This window comes from Pipistrellus hanaki (assembly GCF_964339955.1).
Source record: "Pipistrellus hanaki genome assembly, chromosome: 4".
In the NCBI taxonomy this organism is placed as follows: domain Eukaryota; kingdom Metazoa; phylum Chordata; class Mammalia; order Chiroptera; family Vespertilionidae; genus Pipistrellus; species Pipistrellus hanaki.
The window spans coordinates 44,584,653-44,596,482 of NC_140506.1; positions in this window are offsets into that span (position 1 = coordinate 44,584,653).

Below are 11,830 nucleotides of genomic sequence, written 5' to 3' on the forward strand. Positions count from 1 at the left end.
ACAACATTCTGGCCAACAAATTTTCTTATTGTTATACATGTGTTGAGTTTTAACTGGGTGCTAGATTTAAACGTAACATTCTTGGTTTATTATAACACAATTAGAATGTAAATTCAACTCCTAACCAGGTTATATTTGTTTTCAAAAATGGAAATTTTCCACCTGGTTAAGCATATGCAGTTAAGAAAAAACATAATGCAAACAAAATAAATATAAGTAACCTGGCTGCTTGTTTCTGTATTGAATGGTAGTTATCTTTACATTCCAATAAAAAAAAACTTTAATGACTGAATTTTTAAAAACCCAGTTAAATGCCATCATATTTGGTTTACTTACACTAAAAATATTTTATTAGCCAAATTTTAGAGTAAAGTGGTTAGCTAAATAATTTTACATCATTTTTATATGATTCTAACTGATGTTATCCATCCACTTCCCAACAATGTTGCCCCAAAAGGTAAAAAAAAGAAAGATAATCCTGAAATATGTAAAATATAGCAAGGCCAAAATTCACATACTTTAAGGGGAGGAAAAATGGTCATTTTTTCTCTGTAACTAATCTCCTTTTATTCTGGAGTTCCTCCTTTTATTTCTACAGATGAGAGCAACTTGCCTATTAAATATAATTTCGTCTACTTGCTGTAAATATTCAGTCCCTGCTGAGCTCAAAGTTCCTACCAGGATGTTTTCACCTTCCTTCCTCTTCCTTCTCCTTGTACCTTCTGGAGAGAACAGAGGCAGAGTGAAGCTTCTATATCCTAGGGCAGTAGCTTAGGAGAGTTCCCAGTAGTGCAGCAGCTTTTGTCGATTCTTTTGGATACCTCCCAGGAAGTCTCTGGCTGCAACCAGTCTTCAGGTATAAAATCCATCTTATGCAGAAACTTCAGAGAATATGGAACCCACTCACAATACCAGACCCTTCTTAGACCCATTCTTCAGCCATGTAATCTCTTACACAGGGACATATTAGCTATGGCTTCCTTCTAATTTCAAGACTTCTCTAAAAGCCTTGCACTTTGCTAGGCAGTATCTTGAGAAGCCAGGACTTTTAATGGGTCCCGTCAGTTCATATCAAGGTGTTGCTAGCAACCTTAACCTCTGCCTACAATGCCCTCCCCTAAGTTTAAACCTGAAGGTGGTGAATCAGGACATTCATCTCTGACCTTTTGCTCCCTTTCTTCTCTTTATGAAAGAATTTTTTACTTTCTCTTCCTATCTCAAAGAGCCATCACTAAAATGTATATTTATTCTTCCCTATTCCATGGCATTTGCCCTTTCCTCCTTTATTTCTTACTAACTTAATCCTGACTTTATTCAAGTATGGGTCAGATGTGTGTTTCAGGGTTGCCTGAACCCCTCCCCAACTTCAGAGAGTTAATATTATTGGGATTAAGCTAGCCCTGGAATTTCCATTACTCGGCCACTTAGTTTTGGAATGGCATGTAATGCAGTTATGGTCATTGAGATCATAAGAGAAACATGATCTTCTAACAAAAAGTCCCTTTCTTAAAGAGAAACATGAATATGGATATTCTCTTCTCCCATACAGCCTTTGAACACTGTTTATGAGGACATGAGGCCTGGAACTGCTCTAGTCAGTTATCTTGTACCTTAGAGGAGAGTTAAGAATGGCATTCCAGATTAAAGATTAAAAACTTGACCCTTAATAATGTCATTGATTCATTGAGCTAGAGGTCCTCCCTAGAATCAACCATTTCAAGATTTTGTGTGTGTGTGTGTGTGTGTAAATATTTCCTTATTTACACACACTTCTAGCTGGCTTTCTGTTATTTGCAACCAAAAGCACACTAACTGATTATACTTTCCTTGGGGTAAAAATGTCAAAAGGGCCACAAGGAGAGAAAACAGAGGTCAGACAAAGGAAAATATATGAAACTCCAGAGAGTTCTTAATCACGCAGATGAAAAAAAGACAAGAGATAACTGATTTATCAAACTGCCTTTTTTTGTTTGTGTTTTTATCAGTTATAAATATATATATTTTACAACCTTTTCAATTTTTTAAAAAACAATCCCTCTTCCCTACCATCATATTCTGCCTCCCAAATGCAACTATTCTCAGCTGTTTAAGTTTTATCTTTTTATATTCATTTTCAAATCTTTCAATAATATAATAACATATGTATTTGATAGGATGGCTTAAATAACAGAAATGATTTTCTCACATTTCTAGAGGCAAGAAGTCTAAAATCAAAGAGTCAGGTTTGGTTTCTCCTGAGGCATCTTTTCTTGTCTTAAAAACATTTGCCTTCTCTGTATGTTATCTGTGAGAAAGGCATGCTATGTCTTGACATGGTTTTTTCTGTGTTGATGCATCCTTTGTGTCTGATGTTCTAAAATTTTATTATAAGGTCACCAGTCATATTAGCCCTCATTTTAAGTGCCTCATTAAAGGCTGTATCTGCAAATACAGTCACATTCTAGATACTGGGGGTTAGGACTTTAACATTTGAATCTGGTGGAGGGACACAATTCAGTCAACAGATAACAAATTGAAAATATTTACTAGTATACAGTAGTTACTATAGAGCAGTATGGTGGTGTTATAGCTCACACCTACATTATCCTCAGTCTCTAGAACTGTGTGTTGTATATTTTCTTTTCTTTTTTTTTTCTTTTTTTTAATTCTTTTTATTCTTTTTTTTAATATATTTTATTGATTTTTAACAGAGAGGAAGTGAGAGAGATAGAGAGCTAGAAACGTCGATGAGAGAGAAATATCGGCCAGCTGCCTCTTGCACACCCCCTACCGGGGATGTGCCCACAACCAATGTACATGCCCTTGACCAGAATCGAACCTGGGACCCCTCAGTCCGCAGACCGACGCCCTACCACTGAGCCAAACTGGCTTCGGCTGTGTGTTGTATATTTTCATTATCACCATTTTACAGATGAGTACTGATACACAAGAAGTCAAGTAACCTGCCCAAGGTCAAACTGTTGGAAAGTAACAAAGCTATGATTCAAATGTAGGTAGGCAGTCTGAACCCCAACTTCATGTTCATAATACTACAGTATGCTCCATTCTTATATTGCCACTTCTCTGTATAGATGAGCATTTAGTTCTCTTTCTAACCCCAGAAAATATACATACACATACTTTTTCATCATCCTAATAATATCACTTCATAAATTCTGGTTAGATCAATATTCAGTGTTACCTTTTATGACTATGTGTTTTTGCAATCAAGCAATAAAAAACATTTTTTTTTCTTTCTTGAATAAATTTTCATTTCCCTGGAGTTAATAAGTCTTTTTACTTTTGCTTAGTTTTCTGTAGTTATCACTAATTTAACCTCAAATTCTAAAAAAAATGTTAAATCTCTTCTCAATTTTTATTTACATTAAGTACAGTAGATGATGTCATCTTTTTAAAATATATTTTATTGATTTTTTTACAGACAGGAAGGGAGATAGCTAGAAATGTCGATGAGAGAGAAACATCGACCTCTTGCACACCCCCTACTGGGGATGTGCCCACAACCAATGTACATGCCCCTAACAAGAATCGAACCTGGGACCTTTCAGTCCTCAGACCAACGCTCTACCACTGAGCCAAACCGGTTTCAGCTGATGTTATTATTTTAATAATTTCTGCTGGAGCCTTCGGATTGGCTTCAATCTGGATTGGTCACTCTCAAAGCCTAGAGCACAGCCAACATCTTGGTATTGCCCTTAACCCACATTACAGAGATTTTGCTTTGTTTTGTGTAAGATACTTCTTTCAGGGACGCACCTTTAAGTTCCTTATTATACTCCCTCCTTTTAGGGAAGTATATCTTCTGTGAGCTTTCAGGGAAGACAAATGAGGAGGCACATTTTTTGAGATGGTATAGGTATATAAATGTCTTTATTCTAACTCACACTTAATAGTTTAGCTGGGTACAGAGTAGTAGCTTGGAAGTCATTTTTTATTCACCATTTCAAACATATCTACAATATTTATAGTCTTCAAGATTCCAATGTGTTGTTAAGAAGACATTCTGGCCCTACCCTGTTTGGCTCTGTGGATAGAGTATCAGCCTTCGAACTGAAGGGTCCCAGGTTTGATTCCAGTCAAGGGCACATGCCTGGACTGTGGGCTCAGTCCCCAGTGGGGGGCATGCAGGAGGCAGTCGATCAATTATTCTCTCTCAGCATTGATGTTTCTGTCTTCTCTCCCTCTCTGAAATCAATAAAAACACATTAAAAAATAAAAATTTAAGAAGTCATTCTGAGCCCTAGCCACTGTGGCTATTGGTTGGAGCATTGTGCATGCACTGGAAAGCCCCAGGTTTGATTCCCTGTCATGGCACATACCTAGGTCGTGGATTCCATCCCCGGTTGGGGCGCCTATGGGTGATAACCAATAGATGTCTCTCTCACCTTCTTCTCTCCCTCTCTAAAATCAATTTTAAAAATACATTCAAAATAAAGTTATTCTGATTCTAATTTTTTGTATGTGACTTATCTATTCTCTCTGGCAGCTTATAGAATCTTCTTTCCCTTGTCTCTTCCAGCCCCTAGTATTCTGAAATTTTGCTCTGAGGTGCCCTATATTCATAATTGGGTCTAATACTCAACCTGGAAACTCATATCCTTAAGTTCTGAGAAATGCTTTTGAATTATTTTGCTGATGATTGCTTTTCTGTTATTTGCTCCCATGACACCCATTTTCTGTTTTCTTTCTGAAACTTCTTTCATTCAGATGTCAGATAGACACCTTCAAACAAACTTTTCTTTCCTCTTTTTGCTCTACTTTCTGAGATTTCCGCAATTTTACCTTCCAACTTCTCTGAGTTTTCATTTGTCGTTATTTTTAGTTTCCAGAAGCTCTTTTATATTTTTTAACATTTCTTCTATGATATTTTGATTTTATATAATGAATGTAATATTCTTCTATTTTTTTTTTAATCTGAAGTTATTAATCCTTTTCTTCCCACTTTTTTCTATCTGTTTTGGATTTTGTTGTAGGAAGGTTTTCCTGACTAAGATGTAGGGGCAAACGGTTAACAATACCTTGAAGGGAGCAAGGGAGGCAGAATCTGGTTGACTGAGAAGCACAAGTACAATGCAGTTGTAACAGTCAATCCTACAGGAAGCTCTAGAGCTGGGATGGCTCTTTAGAATTGTTCTGTTACCATTAAGGCAAATAAGCCATGTCTTTAAACCCCCAACTCACAACCTACCCCTCAAGCAGACTGGATGTGATTCCTCTGGGAAGAGGATATAACACCTTTTGGTCACTCTGCTCTGAGCCCTCAGTAGTCAGTATTACCAGCAGCTAGAATGTTTCAGTCCTTAAAGGGCAGATCTGAGCAATGCAACACAGCATGCACTACAGTCTTCATCTTTCATGTTAAGAGCTTTCTTTAGTTACTTAGTGATCTTTCGGTTTTTCATATTTAAGAGTGAGGTACTTTAAAAAGTTGTTTGAAAGCTGTAAGTTTATTCTAGCACTTGTTAACTGTAAGCTTTAGTGTAGGGTATCCTGACTAGTCATTTCATTGGGTTCCCCAGAAGTATTCTCTCCTGAGTGGTAAGATTTCATAATGAAGCATCTCCAGCCTAGACTGGACAGTCAACTATCTGGGTGTCCAGTGGAGAAAGAGAGGTGAGGGAGGTCTTGATATTCAGTATGCAAATTCTCAATCACCCTGTTTTCAGCAAGTTACTTGCCCCTTCCCCTCTTCGTCCTGGTACAATTCAATCCAGAGATTGGGGGCAGGGTTGTGGGGTTGCTTGTTTGCCCCTACTCCAGAGATTAAGCCTGAACATTGAGAAAATAAATTTGCCTGGCTGTGCAATTGGGGATTTAACTGCTTCATATAGAAGCTTTCAACCAGTCCTCCTATTTTTAGCCCCACCTTCAATCTCATTTCCAGAGGTACCTGGAAAAGCCAATTCTTGAATCTTTTGGATAGTCTACAATGTAAAAGCTTCTCAGCTTTTTCCACTGTCAGCAAAGAATTTAGCTTTTCTGGGTCTGCTAAGTCAGTACCATTCATTCATCTGCTTTCAAGCTTCAAAAAACATTTGCTTTCTTCTCACATTCTCTGTCCTGTGACTCTATGCCTTTTTTAAAAATATCCCCTTACTGTCATTTTAGGAAGCAAAGTATATGCAGGTACTTAATCTTTTACTTTCTCTTTTTCTCACGTACATTTTTAAAATAGGTAGAATATTCTCATGGTTCTAAGAAAAAAACTATCTCTTACCCATTTCTCAGTTACCCAGTTGACTCTTACATACAATCCCAAGCAGGTAGTCACTTTTATTAGACTTTTGTATGTATTTCAAGTTTTCAAGTTTATGTATATAAAAGGAAATATGAGTAAGAATATTCCCTTTTTATATAAAACATAGCTTCAGATATTCTGTGCCTTAACAGTTTACATTTAATATTGCTAAAGCTCTTTGCATATCTCTATAGAGATATGCAAATATTTCACTCTTTTTAAATATTTCACTCTTTTTAACTATTTCACTCTTTTTAACTATTGTATAGTATTCCATTTAATCAAACTTCTAACAAGGGGTATTGCTATTTTTTGCCAAAATAAACCCATGTTAATAGAGATTATCAATTGCCCTCTATGATGGGTGTACCAATTAATTCCAACAGAAGAATAGCTTCATTTCTCTCACCTCCTAGCATTTAACAGTGTATTACAAAAATAGCAAATAGGTGAAAGTGGTATCTCAGTGTACTTTAACTTTGCATTTCTTAGTACAAGTAAAACTTTTCATACATTGAATACACATTTTCATTTCATTTTGTTTGAAATTCTTCCTAATGCAAAGTTAAAACTTTTCTTGGGGAGGAAAATTATGTGTGTGTGTGTGCATGGAAAAAATTCAAAGGCATCATTACAACATTGTTGAGCTAAATGTATTAGGGTATCTAAAAAAATCTCTTGCTACATCTAAAACACCATTTGTTGGTATTTCTTAGGGATAATCAAAGAACATATGTGGTTAGAAGGTATCTAATTCAAATTATGAGTTCACTATCTAGTTTGAGAAATTATATTTCTCTCTTCCCAAAGCATTATTGTAATTTGAACAGTCAGATCAAGTACATTCTTCCTTGAAAAAAAAAAAATGCATAAAGATTTAAGAGAATTGTCTCAGTAAAGGAGGTTAGAAGGCCTATGAATTGACTGTCATTATTCTACATGTAAATTTGTTCTTAATACATTCATAATTACAAGAATAAAATCTCTCCCCCTAAAAAGAACATCCTTCAAAAGATAAAGATTTAGCTAATAGATTTAACAAACTGAATATGCATCATGTGAAGCTTTAAAAAATTAGATTCATAGATTAATAGAATCTAGCTAATGATTCCTCTCATTGGTCAATATCTATTGTATTAATGCATCCAAGACAAATGAGTCCTTAGACATGAAAGCATTATTATTAGTCATTGAAAACTCACAAGAAAATTGTCAAATTGAAGTACCAAGAGATACACTTTCATTGTTAGGTTACATGAGCTGATAAATTAACAAATCCTATATAATAATGCTATATAATAAAAGGGTAATATGCAAATCGAATGGCGGAACGACCAGTCACTCTGTGATGCGTACTGACCACCAGGGGGGAGACGCTCAATGTCGGAGCTGGCCCCTGGTGTTCAGTGCACTCCCACAGGGGTGGTGCTGTTCAGCTACAGGCTGGGCTGAGGGATCCCCCCACACACACAGAGTGCATGAATGTCATGCACTGGGCCTCTAGTGATATATAATGGAAGAAGTGTGGAATACTTCTTCCATTATATATCACTAGAGGCCCAGTGCATGACATTCTATGCATGCATGAAACACAAGTCTTAAAATGAAACAAGAGCCAAGTGTTCCCATTTAATTCCATCAGTGGATGCCTACCCACCATTAACTTAAAAGTATGGAACTTAGATTTCGTTTCATGCCCTTTTGAAAACTAAGGTCAAACAGTCAGTTCCAGAGGGGAAAAACTGAAATTTAGATGACATTGTCTTTCGATAGCTGTTCCCCACACCCTAGATATCCTGGGGATCCTAGAACATCCAAGATCATATTGTAAATCTATTAATCACTACAAGCAGTAACTACTCAGTTTTTTTCCCCCCATCAAAGGCTCCCTGCAACTCATCATTTCCCTATAACTCCTGCCAGGTTCTCCCACACCACTTCTAAATCTCTGGCCTTCTTGAGGTTTAGGAACCCCTGAATAGGTACTGATTACCTATTGGTTAGTCTATTATTTAATAGTTACCAGAATTCTGAGCTATATTTTAAGACACTGGGTCATATATTATAGCAATCCTAATTTCTTTTAATTTCATGTTTCTAGATTTTCTTTAGAAAAGTAGTATATATCATTGGCAAATAAGATGTGAATTTGCACTTCAAAAACCTCTACATCGATAATGTAAGTCATATTCTAAGTCAAAAACTTTTACCTCTCATCCCTCACTCATCTTTTACCTCAGAATGGATTCCTGGAACAAGATTCTTGATTATATAGGAAAAGGTGAACTAGTCTGTAGAGTAACAACACTAAGGAATAAGACTGGTCTAGCAGTTTCCCTTGAGAGTTCTGAGAGCTCGAGCCAATGTGCTAGAGAATGAAGAGAGGCCACCGTAAGTTATCCCCCCATTTCAACCAGAGAACGAGGGGGAAAAGAGGAGAGCAAAAGTGATAAAAAGGCAGCAACTTGTGATAAGGAGAAAATTTCTCCCAAGTCTCAGGTGTGTCTTAGCCAGTTATTTAATAACTGAAGTTGCCTAATTTGACTCTTCTTTCTTTCATTGGTTTGCGATCTATTGTTTCCAATTTAATAAACTTACTGTATTTGTGCTAGAAAAATTTGTTATAAATTCTTCTTTGGAAAAAGACAAGATATAAATTATAAATGAAATAGAAACAAAAACTCTTTAAGAAAAAATTTGCCTTTTCTCTTTCAATATGAATTGATCCCTTAGAAGTGAAGACCGTTACAGCTACTAAGAATCAAGATTAGCTTTTTGAAGGCAATTTTTTTTAATGTCTCTTGACCATAAAAACTTATGTAAAAATGTTATAATCTTTAGGCTTATTTCGACCAAATAGAAATAACAGCATTATTATTTCGACCAAATAAAAACAGTATATGATACGTAAGTTCTCTACTTTGAGATACCTCAAGTTCCCTAAACATTTGGCTTGCTCATCTGCTTAAAAATATAAACACACACACACACACACACACACACACACACACACATATATACATACATAAATAAGTAAATAAGTAAATAAAGTGAGTTTAGAATTTACCACCAAGCAATATCTTTTTCTTAGAATAGATTTAAATTTTCTAATTTTTATTTTTTAAATATATTTTTATTGTTTCAGAGAGGAAGGGAGGATAGAGATGGAAATATCAATGACAAGAGAGAATCATTGATTGGCTGCCTCCTGCATACCCCATAAATTTTCTAGTTTTTAAAGTTTTCCCAGTTTTTTGTTTTCTTTCAATCTTTGCTATAGCAGTGAAACCAACCAAATAAATATGAACAAAATTGTATATTATAAAGGAAATTTTTAGAATCCAAATCTTGCTGCTTTCCCCCCCCCCCCCTTTGGGGGAGTTATTTTGTTTTTACTGCCAATATTGAACAATGTCCCACCATCCCTTAGGACTGAAATTAATAACAATTATCTCCCAGCATCACAGGTATAGAAAAAGTCTCCTGGAAATTCAGTTTTGACCAGCTATTTCTGATTTAATTGAATATTTTTATCTTAAAATAAAACGAACAAGGGAAGTGTGGACCTTGCTTAAAGTCCCTACATATTCCTTAGTAGGCCAATCCCAAATCTTTAGCCTGCTGTTAAATTTAAGAAGGTCCTCTATGGTAGAAAATATGCTTCAAAAATATTTTTATCACTTAGCATTTAATTGGTATGTGCTGAGTGATTTTTATTCTAAACAGCCATCCATCAGGAATAGACTTGCATCAATAAGTCGCCAGAATGTATGTCCTAGCTGTCAGGCTTACATAGACCTTTTAGAAGACCTTGAGGATAAACAGTCTATGGCAATGCCATAGAGTGAAAATGATCACTTTTTTCAGAAAACACAGTGGTGTGTTGAACAACTGTTACAAGCATATTAAAATTAAAAATGTTGGCCGAAACCGGTTTGGCTCAGTGGATAGAGTGTCGGCCTGCGGACTAAAAGGTCCAGGGTTCGATTCCTATCAAGGGCATGTACATTGGTTGCGGGCACATCCCCAGTAGGGGGTGTGCAAGAGGCAGATGATCGATGATTCTCTCACATTGATGTTTCTAACTTTCTATCCCTCTCCCTTCCTCTCCATAAAAAAATCAATAAAATATATATTTTTTAAATTAAATAAAATTAAATTAGAAATGTTGGACTCCAGGGCATCTATTAAGCATCCCTGATTTTTTATTATGTATTTTCCCTCCATTACACCTACCTACCTCCAGAGGCTAATCTAAGAGCTTGCTAATAGGAAATAGCTTCCTTAGAAAGTAGACTTTGTTGGATTAAAACTAAGGTTAAGAAAAAGATCTTAGCTAACAAATTCCAAACTATCAAAGTTTACCAGGACATAATACAGCAATATACTAGACAAGTTTAATAAGAAATAGGTATTTTCTTACATCATGAAATGCCACTGCATGACAAATACACCTACAACACATTTTGTGATCAAGATATGGAAGGCATTTCATCAGTAGATTGATAAAAAAAAAATTTCAATTTCTAAGTCTATTTGTTGCCTTGGATATTGTACTACTATAAATATTTATTTCATATTCAAAATTAACGTTTAATATGATGAACAATTAACTTGCTTACTACTGAAATATCACCACTGTTATTTTACTTCCTACTAAATTTTTTTTGTTAAATTTGTCATTGATAACTCTATATAATACTCTAGGAGGTTCACAACATTTAAAGGGCCTCATATTATTGTACCTTACACATTTAAAACAATAAATAAGGGAAGATCACTGGAATAAACAACTCAACTTTCTTCCTGGAGAGCCCATACCACCAGGAACCAGATTATTAGTGAAAACCAGAATAAATATTACTTCTCTATTACCTATTTCCCATAACTATTTTCTCCCCAACATAAACTACCACAGGCAAAAGAACCTATCAACACCTACAGTGTCTGTCTCTTCTGTTTCCTGGTAAATCACAAATCACAGAATGATCCTTTATACAGGTAAAACAGTCTTAAATGATTTCTGTGGCTTATAATTTTCTATTTGCATGGTTATGTTTAATTGAATTATAATTATCTTAACAGATCAAAATTCCAAAATTTAAATCTTTCACTTTATCAAGAAATTAAATGATTCAGCCCTAGCCAGTTTGGCTCAGAGGATAGAGCATCAGCCTGCGGACTCAAGGGTCCCAGATTCGATTCCTGTCAAGGGCATGTACCTTGGCTGTGGGCACATCCGCAGTAGGGAGGGTGCAGGGGGCAGCTGATAGATATTACTCTCTCATGGATGTTTCTAACTTTCTATTCCTCTCCCTTCTTCTCTGTAAAAAAATCAATAAAATATATTTTTTAAAAAGTTAAATGATTCTAACTATATTCAGTTAGTTTAAGAAGAAAATATCAGTATTTGACATAAACTTACATTAAACACCAAAAATGTTATAGAACATAATACCCTAGAATAAATTGATCTATATGCACAAAACTTTTTGTCCAAACTGACAGACATGACTCTTAAAAGAGGAATTATGCTTACACATAATGTCCCCCAAAATGTACAAACACATTAACAGCTAATAGCTCAACTGA